General features: G+C 39.1%; 2 pseudogenes; both read left to right on the top strand.

Annotated features, from left to right (window-relative positions):
* The first annotated feature begins 100 nt into the window (after window positions 1-100).
* Window positions 101-2,895, top strand: LOC143581160 (receptor-like kinase TMK4; annotated as a pseudogene).
* Window positions 2,896-5,072: 2,177 nt separating this feature from the next.
* Window positions 5,073-8,399, top strand: LOC143581151 (receptor-like kinase TMK4 pseudogene; annotated as a pseudogene).
* The last annotated feature ends 7,476 nt before the right edge of the window (window positions 8,400-15,875 follow it).

A 15,875-nucleotide genomic window follows, 5' to 3' on the forward strand; every position in this document is an offset into this window, starting at 1 on the left:
CGGTATTGAATTTTCAATGCTTTGAATCAACTTGTGCAGCTTCTCTTTTGTCTATTACTCCATTTCACATTCTTTTCAAAGTTTAACCCGTACGTATAACACACGACTGGCTGACTAACAAGCTATATAACTTAATTTCCACTCCTTAACGTCTTCACACCAGAAGCAAATGGCTCATCACCACCGCACTCGTCTCCTTCTCCACCTGACCTTCTTCATCCTGTTCCTCTCCTCCTCCACGGCCAATGACGTTGCTGTCATGTCAAATCTATTAACCTCCATTTCCCCTACTCCATCCTCCTGGAAAACCGACGTCAACTTCTGTGCTTGGGAAGGAATAAGTTGTGACAACTCCAATCGTGTAACCGGCATCAATCTAGCTTCTAGATCACTTACCGGTACTCTCCCTTCCACCCTCAACCAGCTCTCACAACTTAGAATTCTGGCTCTTCAACGCGACTCACTCTCGGGCGACTTACCTACTTTAGCTAACCTTACTCTCCTCACAGAAGTGCATCTCAATTCCAACATATTCACTTCAATTCCTTTCAATTTTTTCCTCAGCCTCACCAATCTCCAGAGTTTTAACATTTCCAATAATCTTTCCTTGTCACCATGGAGCATCCCTGACGTCCTCACTCAAAGCGTCTGTTTACAAACCTTTGAAGCTAGTAATGCTTGCATGACCGGTTCCATTCCGGACATTTTTGATAGTTTCCCTAGTTTGCGCAACCTCCATTTGTCTTTCAATAATCTCACCGTACCCTACCTACAAGTTTTGGTGGGTCGAATATTCAAAATCTTGGGCTTCACAATCAAAACAAAGGCCTTTCTGGTACGCTTGACGTAATCTCTTCCATGACTTGACTTAGGCAAGTTTGGTTACATGGTAATTCATTCACAGGCGCCATACCGGATCTATCAAAATGCTTCGATATATTCGATTTGCGACTTGGTGATAACCAGTTAACAGGTTTAGTTCCTAATTCTTTGAGGTCTCTTCCTAAACTGGCCAACATTACCGTACAAAACAATAAGTTGCAGGGTCCATTGCCTGTATTTCAAAGTGGTGTAAAGATTGAAATAGAGATAAGTAATAACAGTTTCTGTTTAGCCACACCCGGACCGTGTGACCCACAAGTAACGGCTCTCCTCGAGGTCGCTGAAGCTCTAGGGTATCCAATATCTGGCCGAATCTTGGAATGGAAATAATGCTTGCGCCAATTGGTCCTCTATTACATGTAACTCTTATGGGGAGAATGTGACCATTGTAAACTTTACAAAACGGAAATTTTCTGGTACTATTTCACCTTCCTTTGGAAATTTGACTTGGTTGAGGAGTTTATTATTAAACGATAACAACCTCACAGGTTCTATTCCAAAGGTCTTGGCATCTTTGCCGAATCTTCAACTTCTTGATGTGTCAAACAATAATCTATCTGGGCCTATACCAGAATTCCCACAACGGGTGACATTTTTACATGATCACAGTTTATTATTAAGTGAACCTAAGTCTAAATCGAATTCAAGCGTTTCAGGTGGGAGACCACCTCGACATTCGCAAGGGTCACTTGTTTCAGCTGGTATGGTTATTGGTATCGTTATTAGTTTTCTTGTTTTTGTTGGGATTGTGTCGTATATGTGTTACTATAAGTGTTATGGAGTTTCTACCAAATTACAGAATCAAGCTAGCAGAGATCATAACAAAACACATATTTCCGAGTATGGTAACTTAGGGATTTCCATTCAAGTCCTTGACCAAGTCACTGATCATTTCAGTGAAAACAATGTGTTGGGGAGAGGTGGCTTTGGAGTCGTTTATAAAGGCCAGTTACATGATGGAACTATGATTGCGGTCAAGAGAATGAAGTCTGATGAAGTGGGAACAAAAGGGGTGAAAGAGTTTCAAGTGGAAATCGAAGTTTTAACGAAAGTTAGGCATAGACATCTTGTGGCTCTTCTTGGTTATTGTATTAATGATAACGATAGGCTTTTGGTATATGAATACATGTCGCAAGGAACGCTTAGTCAACATTTATTCAAATGGAGAGAAATTAAAACCCCTCCTCTTAATTGGAAGCAAAGGATTTCAATTGCTTTAGATGTGGGAAGAGGAGTTGAGTATTTGCATAGTTTGGCAAAACAAAGCTTCATTCATCGGGACTTAAAGCCGGCTAACATCCTTCTTGATAATGAAATGAGAGAAAAGGTAGCAGATTTTGGTTTGGTTAAGATTGTGCTTGATGGGAAGTAATCTGTTGAGACTCGATTGGCTGGGACGTTCGGTTATCTACCACCTGAGTATGCTAGTAAGAGCCAATACCTTTATTTTTTGGTTCATCCTTTTACTAATATTACATTTGTTATAAATATAATCAAGTATATTAAATGAATGATCCCTCTAATGTATTAAAATATTTTAAATGAGCTTCAAAATTTAACTTTGTTGTGAAAGCAGGCACTGGGAGGGTGACAACAAAGGTGGATGTTTACGCATTTGGGGTAGTTTTAATGGAGTTAATTACAGGCCGAAAAGCACTGTATGAAACTATGTCGGATGACATAGGTCATTTGGCTACCTGGCAAATTGTATTGACCAAGTTCTTGATACTAATGATGAAAAAACGCTTGAAAACATCTTCAAGGTGGTTGAGTTGGCAGGCCACTGCACTGCATTTGACCCGCTTCATAGACCCGACATGAGCTATGTGGTAAACGTGTTGGGTCCTCTTGTAGAGCAATGGGAACCCACTCAACAGGAAGAACAAACTTATCACCGCCATCAACGGAGCCTTCCTCACATTCTTCAAGCCAATGGAGATACCTCTAGCATGTTGTGCAATTTCTTTCAGCCAAACTCATTCTAGCATTCATGCTTTCATAATTTTCACAAGCATCGTGGTTTTTGTCAATTTATCTGGTTTTAATGTCGATGACACAAAATAGTTTCATAAATTCATGCAACCGGCAAGGGTATTTTGTTTAAAATAGATGACTGTATAGGATTATATTTCCTTATTTATCTTGTATTGTAAATATTTTTTCAATGGTTTGGAATGAAAATGATCCGACAATTCAGTTCATCATGGGTGATGCTAACAAGTCGGTTGACAAAACCGGTGCTCTACACCAGTCTACACCGTTACTAATATCCAATCTCGTGTTCGCACCCCGGATAACTCTAACGTAACAAATTCTGCTTGTGTTAAATAGTTTAAATTACATTCTCATGGGTCTGAGTGTCTAAACCACATCGTACCCAAGAAAGACAAAAGACAGGTCCATCATATGACACATGGATCAAAATTGATTTCATTGTTCTCTAATGAATCTTTTATATTGTTTCTGATGAAATACTTGGCCCAACAAAGCCTAAGGCCGCCGCTCTAGAGACTGAGTTCTCAAATCTAAGGCTTCAAATTTTCCCATCTATCGAGGCCTACTGTGAAAGAATCAGAGATGTCGGAAATCAATTAACCGATGTCAGGATACCAATGAGTGATGCAAGAATGGTAATTCAGCTTGTTAACAGTCTACCCATTGAATATGATGTCACTGGCTCTTACATTAATCAAGCCATGCCGACATGAGAAAGAGTGTGTAGCATGCTTCATTCAGACAATCGCCGTAAGTTGGCTCGTGATTAGCCCTCTTTGGGTATAACTGCTGTTGACACACCACCCACATACCACACTAACTGCTGGTTCAACTCTAGAGGAGGTTCGGTTCGTAACCAAAACCCCGGTCTAAATCCTAGGCATCCAGATTATTCCAGAACTCGTGACATGCCAAGAGGTGATACTCGAAACCGCAGCCCAAACTAACGTTACAATAATAACTCCAGGCACCAATCTCAATGCTTCAGACCAAATACCTTGCCCAATGGCCATCGGCTTCTCAGCCCCCCTCTTGCCCCAATACTCCGGCCTCATGGCCCAATTGGTGTAACACCCCACCACCACCACGGTGCCCCTTCCCAACCCAATCTGGTTGCGCTCATCATAATTCCTGACTCAATCCCGCAAGCTCATGTGACAAATTATAATGCTTTGCATCCGACTGATCTTCGTGATGCGTTTTAACAAAGTATTTAATTTATCATTTCCGTTCTTTATCTTGTGACTACATGCGTTTTAACAAAGTATTTAATTTAATTGTATCATTCAAACATGTTTTTTTTTCTAAATATACAAAATGTAAAATTGAATCAAACTATAATTTTTTCTTCTTTACCATGGAAAACTGAACCGTTTGTTAGCCTATTGTGCTAATTCCCAAACGCGAGTTATGGGTCGGGGAGTTGGGGCTGGTTGGAGCTTATGAATTGGAACACAAATGTAATATTTCAGTTAGAGATAAATCAATTAAGTTATAATTGATTTATGATTTAACAAGGAATATGTGCTAGTCTCTTATTGTAACTGTCTGAGTAACATAAGTATTGAATATTTTTCTTTTGTATCACAACTATATTGAGCGTTCGTACCATACCGGTATAGAACTGTTACAAGCCAAACAGAAAAACTCAACCCAAAAAGACTAGTCTGATAGGTGAAGGAACTCATTTGGCTTATAAACCCCACATCAGTTGTCCATACAACCGATGTGGGACAAGTCCCATACCTTGCATTGGTTTCAGTCCGTAACAAGAACAGATACCGTTCAAACATCGCTACCAATACCGGTATTCGATTATATTGTTTTAGGTTTTTATTGTACCAAACCAAACAAATATTGACGGAAAGCTCTAACGTCGCTCAGTTAGACACAATTCTCTATAGTATATTACTAAAACCCACCTTAACTTATCCTCTATGAGCTGTACTTTATTTATGGAAACCAATAAAAAGGAGGAATCAAACCATTCTTTTGTGTTAACAAGTATCCAAGCAAGCACATGGAGGAATCAAACCATCTTTGACAATTCTATGCATAAACTATTAGGCACAATTCTCTATAGAATGTTATTAAAATCCACTTTAACTTATCCTCTCTGAGTTGTACTTTATTTATAAAAATAATTAATAAAAACGAACCTATAAACATTTTTTTTCTTTTAATAAGTATCCAAGCACGTGGAGGAATGAAACAAATTGTTGCATAATTAATTTAGAATCAATATTAAAATCCAATAATGTGAATAGTCATTTTTGGAGTTTTTTGCTTTTTAAGTGGAAGACAAATAAAAAATAATGCAAAACGAGTAAACCGCGTTTACACTGTTTTGAAGACTACAATTTTGATTCCATACAAAGAAAACTATATCTCCTCTTTAATTAATTTGTCGGACACATTAATAGTTTAGCCTCCAATACCTCATGATCATGCCTCATGGCCGATCCCAGCCAACTCCTGATACTCAGTATTACATCCTTCTTCTTGTTCATCTCATTCTCCTCCTCCGATGACGCCTCCGTCATGTCAAAGCTTTCCACCTCCATTTCTCCTGTTCCATCCAACTGGCTGCCTTTGGACTGGAATCGTATGTGATACCTCGAGTCGTGTAATCGTCATCTATCTACCTTCTAGATTACTCACCGGAACTCTCCCTCCCAACCTCAACAGCCTCTCACAGCTCCAACGTCTGTCCCTTGAAGGCAACTCACTGTCCGGGGAGTTACCTTCTTTAGCTAACCTTACTCTCCTTGTACACGTGTCCCTCGCCAGCAACAATTTCACTTCGGTTCCTTCGAATTGTTTTCTTGGTCTCACCAGCCTCGAGAGTTTTAGCATATCCAATAACACTCATTTGTCGCCATGGAGCCTCCCTAACGACCTTGCTCAAAGCACCAATTTAGAAGAATATGATGCTAGCAATTGTAACATTGTGGGAACTGTCCCTCCCGAATTGAATAACCTCTCAAAGCTCTAATTTCTGTCTCTTAGAGGTAACTCACTCACCGGAGAGTTACCTTCTTTAGCTAACCTCACTCGCCTCGTACATGTGTCCCTCGACAGCAACAATTTCACTTCAGTTCCTTACGATTGCTTTGTCGGTCTTACTAGTCTCCAAACCTTTAACATATCTAATAATCCTCATTTGTCGCCATGGAGTCTCTCTAACGACCTCACTCAAAGCACCAATTTAGAAAAATTTGATGCCAGCAATTGTAACATTGTTGGCTCTATTCCGGACTCTTTTGATAATTTTCGTTATTTGCAGACACTCCGTTTATCATTCAATAATCTCACTGGAACCCTGCCTGCATCTTTACGTGGATTGGATATTCTCTATCTATGGCTTGACAATCAGATTCAAGGCCTTTCTGGTACACTTGATGTAATCTCTTCCATGACTCAACTTAATCAAGTTTGGTTACAAGCTAATGCATTCACCGGTGCCATACCAGATTTATCAAAATGCATCCATTTATTCGATGTGCGGCTTAGTGATAATCAACTGACAGGTTTAGTTCCCAATTCTTTGGCTTCTCTTCCTGAATTAACCAGCATTACTATGCATAACAATAAGTTGCAGGGTCCAATGCCGGAAATTATAGCTTTCTTATACGACTATGAATATACGAATGCTAATAGTTTCTGTTTACCTGAGCCCGGAAATTGTGACCCACAGGTGACGGCCCTCCTTGAGGTCGCCGGAGCTCTAGGGTATCCAATGTCATTGGCAGAATCTTGGCAAGGTAATAACGCATGCAACGGTTGGCCCTTTATAACTTGTGATTCTTCTGGGAAGAATGTCACCGGCATAAACTTTTCAAACATGAAATTTGCGGGTATTATTTCACCTTCCTTGAGGAATTTGACTTCATTGAAAAATTTATCATTGAACCATAATAATCTCACGGGTTCAATTCCTGAGATTTTGATATCTTTGTCAGAACTTCAGTTCCTTGATGTGTCAAACAATAATCTTTCAGGCCATGTACCTAAATTCCCAGAAAAGGTGAGGGTTGTACTTGATAACAATCCTTTTATAGGCCTGGATGTGAATAAAGGACCAACGATTGCGAGCCCACCTCAACATTCACCGAATTCAATCATTTCAATTGGGAGCCCACCCCGACATTCACAAGGATCGCTTGTTTCACCTGGTATGGTCATTGGTATTGTGACTAGTGTTCTTGTTTTTGTCGGGATTGTATCATATCTGTGTTACTACAAGTGTTATGGAGTTCCTACGAAATTAGAGAGTCAATTTAGTAGAGATCATAACGAGATAGTTATTTTTGAACATGGTAATCTGATGATTCCAATTCAAGTGACTGGTCATTTCAGTGACAACAATGTGTTAGGGAGAGGTGGATTTGGAGTTGTTTATAAAGGCCAATTTGATGATGGAAGTATGATTGCAGTCAAGAGGATGAAAATGGGAACAAAAGGTATGAAAGAGTTCCAAGCGGAAATTGAAGTTTTAACAAAATTTAGGCATAGATATCTTGTGGCTTTCTTGGTTATTGTGTTAATGGTAACGAGAGACTTTTGGTCTATGTGTACATGCAAAAAGGAACTTTAAGTCAACATTTATTTGAGTGGAGAAAAGCTAAAACCCCTCCTCTTAGTTGGAAACAAAGGGTTTCAATTGCTTTAGATGTAGTAGGAAGGGGGGTGGAGTATTTGCATAGTTTGGCACAACAACACTTCATTCACCGAGACTTAAAGCCGGCTAACATTCTTCTTAATGATCATATGAGAGCAAAGGTGGTGGATTTCGGTTTGGTTAAAATTGTGCTTGATGGGAAATACTCTGTTGATACAACATTGGCAGGGACTTTTGGTTATCTACCACCAGAATATACAGGTGAGAACTACCACTTTTACATCTTTAAATTCAGTTTTTTTAATATTTTAAATATATATAAATGAAACTTTTAAAAGCTCTCTAAATGCTTCATATATATTCTCAAGCCCATCAGATTGTTTTATGTGCAAATGAAGGTTTCTCATGCATTTGACTCTAATTCACGGGTATGGGTCTTACCAAACCCATATAGCCCTTAAACGGGTTATAGCATCTAATATCCGTTTTTTTAAGTATATTTATAATTAAGAAATAATTTTATAATAAAAAATAAGCAGTTCATTGGTTTCACAAAACTCAGATAACTTTTAAACCGGGTTATAAAATCTCATTTATTTGTGAAACAATTTCATTATCAAACCTTAAGTATATTATAAATAAAATTAAAATTCAAAAAAATATATATATAAATATTATAAACGAATAATGTAAAACAACTTATATAATACAGGGGAAAAGCTAGTTTGTTATGGGGCATTTACATATATTGCATTCCTGAGTTCTCTTATTACATAACTAGTAGTTTACCCGTCCTGTGGACGGGTGTATCAAGTCAGAAATGTGATATCTTAATTGTTACCCTTTTTCTTTATTTTTAGGGCCTAAAAGAGGCTTTTTGAGGTTTTATGCAATAATCTAAGTAAAGGTATATTTATGTTAATAATGTAAATCAAACAATATTGTCATAATAATGAATAGACTTTAGACATTTGTCAACTGATATTTGAGATTAACATGTCATAGTACTTAAATTTTTTAGATTTGAAAAAAAAATGGTTTAAATGAATGTCATTGGCCCTAATGTTGTGTTATGTATTAAAGCTTAATAAAGGTAATAAGTGAAGTTTGTATTGTTTGTCACTCATTAAAAAGAAAAAAGATTGGGTAAAAACTCTAAATCTTTGTCACAATTAGAGTCAAACCAAAATGAAATATATCATTAAAGTCAAAGCTATTCAAGTCAAATGGATTGAAATTGCCTTCAAAAGTACGAGTTAAAATGATCAAACTTACAGAAAATTTAAATTTGTAATCCAAAAGTTGTAAGTATTTCTAAAAACAGCAGATCAGGTGATATTTATGATTAAATTCATAACATTTTAGTCATTTAACTCATATTTCAAAGATAACTTAAAACATCATAATTAGTATAAACCTTTGTCACAAGCTCTACAAACATGATATTTTTTGTACTCATGTCAAAAGTATCATTTAAGTCAAACTTATCAAGTTTAACATCTAAAATAACTTGAGTAAGATGATCAAACTTTCAGAAAAATTAGACCCATGTGGTAAATATTTTAAACATTTCTAAGAACAATAGATGATCAACCTTCATAAATTATTTAAATGGAGGATATAGACCCTAGCATTGGGTAATGTATTTAAACTTAATAAATGTAGTAAGTGACGTTCAAATGCTTGTCAGTTTTATGTATTAATGATATTTTGTAAGACATATGACGCATCACGCATAACAAGTTTAACACGTAATATATAATATAGGTATCAAAACAATTATCATAGACATTTAGAAAAAAATTACCAAAATTTTAAAGGTAACATACATTTAATTAAAAAAATGCATACGTTCTACGAATGTTATTATAAAAAAAAAATTTAAATCGAACAACCCAGTTAAGACTTTGGATACTAAATCTTGGAATCTTAAAATTTGGCCGGAAACTTGAAGCTGAGTCATTGCTATAACCTGTTTGCGAACATGACACTGTAATTATGATTAAAAAAATAATAACCTTTATAACCTGCTTTCTCCCACATAGCTAAAACGTTTCTATCCATTCCCCCTAACCTTTTCCACTGATATTGGTTTAATATCCAACCAGTTCTCCAATATTCCCTCAATTGTGAGCCCTTTGCCACCATATATATACATATATATATATATATATATATATATATATATATATATATATATATATATATATATATATATATAAAAGTATATAACTAACCATAATGTGTTAAGTCATTAGTTAAAACTGCAAAATAAATTAATGATCTAACCTCAAAGTAGTAAGTATAAGGATAACAAAAAAAACGTCACACTATTTAGTACTCCGTATTTACAGAAGTCATACGCCCATAGGATGACTTGTGAAAAAAATATATATTCTAATATCAATTCAATACTTGGAAATGGGTGTCTTAAAAGGGTCATGTTGGCGATCCAACATGAACATAACTGGAACCCGAAAATTTGTAAGAGACATGAACCCGAACATGACCCACAAATCTGCGGATTGACCTGAACACCACCCCTTTGACCCAAAATAAAACACATTTTAAAAAATTAAATAATAAATAGGTTAAACGGGTCAGCTCATGAACCCGTCGGGTTGAACCGAAAATGACTTGTTTAGCTAAACGGGTTTGCGAGTCCAACACGAAAGTAAATCGAACCTGTTTGTACCAAACCTGCAAATTTCATGTTCAATCCATGTCATGTGAGAAATTCAGACCATTAATTTAAAATCAGTTTGTTCTCTAATTATCATCCCCAAACACAGTTTTTCCTGCATATATAGTTCACTAAACCTCATTGAATTATGTGGGCCCAGCCTAAGTTACATAATTTGTACTATGTAAATTCATATAAGCATTCACATCTATTCAGTCTAACTACATCCATCAATAGTTCAGTGCACATTTACTCCTTCGGGAGCCAGCCTAGAATCAGGTTTCTGAACCAAATGCCTATGAAGCCTTTTGATACGTCGAATAGGCATGTGTAATCTAATAAGAATGTATGTACTCCTTTGTGAGCGGCTTAGAATCAAGCTTCTGAACCAAATGCCTATGAAGCCTTTTGATATGTCAAATAACTATGTATAAGAACTTGAATCAAACTTCAGAACCAAATGCCTATGAAGCCTACATGACTGATGTAGGGAGCTAGACACTCAGGCATTAGCGGACTGTGAATCAAGTAAGAACTTGAATTGAGCTTCAACTTATTTATCAATCTCTGAAACAACCATGTAGCCAAAATTGCAAGTAGATACTTAAATAGATGATAATTCACAAATACATTTCCATATTCTTCCCTCCACTAAGCTACTTTCTTCCTTGTAATAATGAATTTTAATAATAAAATTTAGAAGTATTTGTCACACCTATCTCTGTGCAGTAGCTACTAGCATCTGATGTAATTAAAGATGATTATTTTCTTGGTAATATAGTTAACATGTTTTATATTTTGTTAATACCTTAGTAGTTAGTTCCATAAGAATATAATGTGTGTTAAAATCAACAATCACCTATTCCAAATCATTAAAACAATGACAAATATTCAGTAAGTTTTATTACCTGCGCCGCACATAATCAATAAATAGATATTAAATGGAAATAAAAGTTTGTTAGATAGTTTAAGTACCTGAGTCGCATTTGCATCTTTCGTTCTGGACATATTCAGAGTTTCTACAATTTTCTGTAAAAAGAGTGGTGTAGCATAAGAAGATTAACTTCAAAAACTGGGATAAATACACCAGTGAAGCGCCACAACTCAAGCGCAAGGCTAAAGGCAAAACTGGCGCATGGGCCAGTAAAAAACAGAAAAAAGATGATGCCTCTGTTGCCCAGAATCTTCCTCCTACTCAAGCGAAGGGACTTGAGAAAACCAAGGGTTTTACATCCAAGTTTTCCTCGTCTTCCTTGCCTCGAGGTGTGGGCAATCCTCCAGTCCACACGAGGTATGGTGTTGCCACCTCATCTCTTCGCGCGGCGGACGAGGGAAGCGGCGCTGCGCCTGCTGTTCCGTCTTCTCCAACAGGTATACTTTGTTTATATTTTGTGATTTTATGAGCGTGATTCTAATAGAGTTATTAATGAAGCTTTGTTCACTCAAATGTTTGTAGAGCCGGCAACGTTGGTGGCTCAACCTCAGGCGCGGCAAGGTGCCGAGGCTACACCGAAGGTTGTTTTGAAGTCCCCTGTTTTACCCTCGAAAAGGGGGAAAATGGACTTCATGGCGATGTTTAATTCGCGGACTGCAGTGCGCCAAGGTATTTATTGCGCTTTGATTGTCTGATTTTTTTTTCTTTGGTTCAAGTCATGAATCATTTCTCCTTGTTGGTTTTTTCATAGGCATTATAGCTGGCACACAAGCTGCTGGTGGTACCACTAGCGCTGGCGCCGCTAGTTCTGCTCCTGCTCCCACAAGTACTGAATCTCCCCTCATTGGGATCACTAAGGAGCAGGAGACTGTTTTTCGCGCTACTCTAACAGCGTCAAGATCTCCCTCACCTCCTCCTGCGCGCAGCCCTCCTCGTGAGGCTATTTTTGATTCTTCCAAGTCGCAGGAGAAGAGACCTGTTCTAGAGGATGATGAGGAGGTTAATTCTGAAGGTTCTGATGGTGGCCGCGCAAGCCCTATAGCGCCACGAGATTTCGTGGCGCAACTTTCTTCTCGTGGGGCAGGCATGAGCTCATCAGCTGGCGCTAATCTTTCCGCCGATTCTCCTAAGGTATAAGTTTGTTTTGCTCCGCTGTGTAGACTTCCAAATTAGTGTTTAGATAACTAAAACGTTTCTATGCGTTGCTTTGTGTTTGCAGGAAGCCGATCACATATACCGCCCGAGCTGGAATATCACTGAAGAGAGCTCATTCCAATCCATGGGCGTATGTGAAGACTTCTGGGCTCATTCTGTTCCTCCAGCTGAAAGGAGGTTTCAAGAGGACCGCGCTCGCGTGGACTTGCTTAATGACCACCTTTTTGCTGGGTCTGCGTTCTTTGTTGCCTCCCAAGAGCTTCGCAATGATTATATAAAAGTGCGTGATGCTCTTGTGGAGGCCAAGCAAGAGGCTAAGGTTTCTGCTTGGAATCTTTCTGATGCCCGAGAGAGGGCTGAGAAACTCCAAGCAGAACTTAGCGAGAACCGGGCAAGTGCCAACGCTGCTTTTATGAATCGCGGGCTTGAGCTGCAAGCTGCGCGGGAGAAGCTGCAAGCAGCAGAGGCAGATGCGGCCAAGTACGCGCGTCGAGCGCGTGATTTGGAGTTGGAAGCAGAGGCGCGTGACCGAACTATTGCGCAGGCTAATACTGACAAATCTTTATTGGAGAGTGAGGTTGCGCGCCTGAAGAAAGAGCTCGATGTTGCGCTAGCGGAAAAGAATGAAGCCTTGGCGGCAGCAGCGTCTGACAAAGAAAAGCTAAAACAAGCCAAGGAAACTGTTGAGTTGTTAAACTCTCAGATTCCTTCTCTTGAGATGTCTGTTTCTTCCCTCGCGCAGGGCCGTCAATGGTTAATTTCACAGGGTGTGACTCGTTGCGCTTATGCGATGAAATACTCAGACGAGTTTCAGACCCTTGTGATGGATTGTAATGCAGCGTCGCGCTTGGTGGGTCGGGCTGAAGGGTTTAAGGATGGTTATGAATATGGCATGCTAAAGACGAATCCATCCGACTACCCTTATCAGCTCGACGCTGTCTGCGCTGACATGGCTGAGGTGGGGGAGAAGTATTTGAATACTCCAATTCCCATCCTTGAGCAGGTATTTTAACTTTAATGAGTTTACTTGACTTATTTTTATAATCTTTTGTACTCATATTGTTCCTTGTGACTTGCAGATAGCCGCGCTTGCCGACCAGCCCGATCTTGGCGCGTTAAAGAAATTACTTGATGAATGCGAAGGGACTGATGGCAGTGATGATGGCACGGGCAATGCTACCTTTGCCAGCGGCTCTGGCGTGGCCAAAAGACCTACTCCTGACACTATCGTGATAGAAGACGACTCCATTCAAGACGAACAGCTTGATTATGGTAAGTTTGGAGATGACGAGGAGCGGGCTGCGCCAGGTGCTGAGGGAGGAAGTAATGATGAGGACGATGAAGAGGTTGATATTGATATAGAGATTTGAAAAGCCCTTCTTGTTTTTTTTTTTTTTTTTTTTTTTTTTTTTTGTGTTTGTAGTTTTTACCTCATCATTTGTAAATTTGTAAACTTCTATGTTTTGGAATGAAATTTTGTTTTTCCCTTATTCGCATCTTGCGCATTCCCAATTCATCTCTTTATATTGATTGCTTGTGCTTGTTGAATATAACGTATGCTTACACATTGAAACTTGAACAAGGTTGTAAGGAAATTATTTTTACTTAATCCTTAACAGTTGTCATATTTCAAGTTATTTTGCGATATTTTGAATATGCTGACACGTGCCTTGGCATTTCATTATTCCTCTTTTGCGCGACGTTATCGCGCATTTATTATAGGGAATTATGAATGAGTTTTTAGCCTTTACATCAGTATGTGTTACTCTGATATCCATTATAATCCCATGCGCGGCCCCGACCTGAGACCTTAACAACTATGCTTTGGTATGTGCTTTGCCTTAGTTGTGCTTAGGTACTTTTATGGTCCAGCTGCGCAGCATGTAGGATGGATGTTGTGAGTAACTTGAGCTAAGGCTCATATTATTGGGCTAAGGCCCTGAGCTAAGGCTCATATTATTGGGCTAAGGCCCTGACGTTTGAGTTAAAACTCGTTAACGCGTCTGAGCTTGAAGCTCGCGCATGTATGTTTTACTTCGTTTTATTTTTAGTTTAATGTCAATACAATGTTGTCATATTGCTCAAAATTAATAAAGGGAAGTGTGAAACATGTATGCAAAAGGTAATAGAACACATATTAAGAGAAAATAGCGCATATCATTATTCATAATGGCTTAAAAAGCCTTGATTACAATCTTGACAACTTTTACATGAAACATTTTCTAAGTTATGCTGCGTTCCATGTGCGCGGGATCTTCTTTCCATTTAAATCTTTTAAAGCGTATGCGCCTTTTCCCAATTCTTCCGAGACTTGATAAGGTCCCTCCCAGTTGGGAGACATCTTTCCCGTGGGTATTGCGCGACTAGCTTCATTGTTCCGAATGACAAAATCATTCTTCTTGAAGTGGCATTCTTTCACGCGCTGATTGTAATATTTTTCTAGTTTTTTCTTATATTTGGCTTCACTGATGATAGCCGCCTCTCTGCGCCCTTCAAGTAAGTTGAGATCCAACCTCCTTTCTTGCTCGTTATCTGTCTTACTTATCATAAGCACTCTATAGGATGGGCATCCAATCTCTGCTGGAATCATAGCCTCCGTTCCATAGGTTAGGCTGAACGGGGACTCGCCATTGCTGGTTTTGCTTAATGTCCCGTGCGCCCACAAGACATTAGGTAACTCCTCGACCCATGCATGGGATTCTCCCCCCAACCTTTTCTTCAGCCCATTCAGCAAGCTTTGGTTCGCGCGTTCCACTTGGCCATTCCCTTGAGGGTGGTATACTGAAGTGAAGACTTGGTTGATGCGCAATTCCTTGAGCCAACTGGATATCTTCCTGTCAGTGAATTGTTTGCCATTGTTGCTCACAATTTCCATGGGCAGGCCAAAACGGCATATGATGTGGCTCCAAATAAATTGTTTCATTGCCTCGGCTGTGATTTTTGCTAGTGGCTTGGCTTCAACCCATTTTGTGAAATAGTCTACTGCCACTACCAAAAACTTTACTCGCCCCGGCGCTTGTGGTAAGGGACCCACAATATCGATTGCCCATTTGTGGAAAGGCCATGCAGAGGTCACCAGAATCAAGTTGTTCTTTGGCCGCATGGTGTTTGGCGCATAGCTCTGACACGCTTTGCATTTTTGGATCTCTTTTAACGCGTCCAAGTACATGCCTGGCCAATAATAAGCTGCGTTCATTGCCTTGGCAACCACCATGCGCGGGCCAGCATGTATTCCACAGATTCCTTCGTGTATCTCTCTGATCACATAGCTTGCTTCCTCCGCGTCCAGGCATTTCATAAGCGGTCCAAGATAAGAGCGTATATAACGTACCATCAAGCAGTTCGTAGTTCTGCGACTTGTGCCTTATCTTCCTCGCCTGTGCGCGATCGTCTGGTACCTTTCCCTCCCTCAAGAATTCCATTGTTGGAGTTATCCATGATGAAGGTGTTGTATGAATTACAAGGACAGACTTCGCTCCCACCGACGGGTTGCTCATTACTTCCACCCTGACATCTTTGCCAAAATGATCGAAGCTGGTTGATGCCATCTTGCTCAGCGCGTCGGCAGACTTATTTTCACTGCGCGGAATGTGTATGATTCTGAA

The sequence above is a fragment of the Bidens hawaiensis genome, unplaced genomic scaffold (genome assembly GCF_021521415.1).
Source record: "Bidens hawaiensis isolate Kalapana, Puna unplaced genomic scaffold, B.hawaiensis_p1.1 tig00030814_1, whole genome shotgun sequence".
Lineage (NCBI taxonomy): Eukaryota > Viridiplantae > Streptophyta > Magnoliopsida > Asterales > Asteraceae > Bidens > Bidens hawaiensis.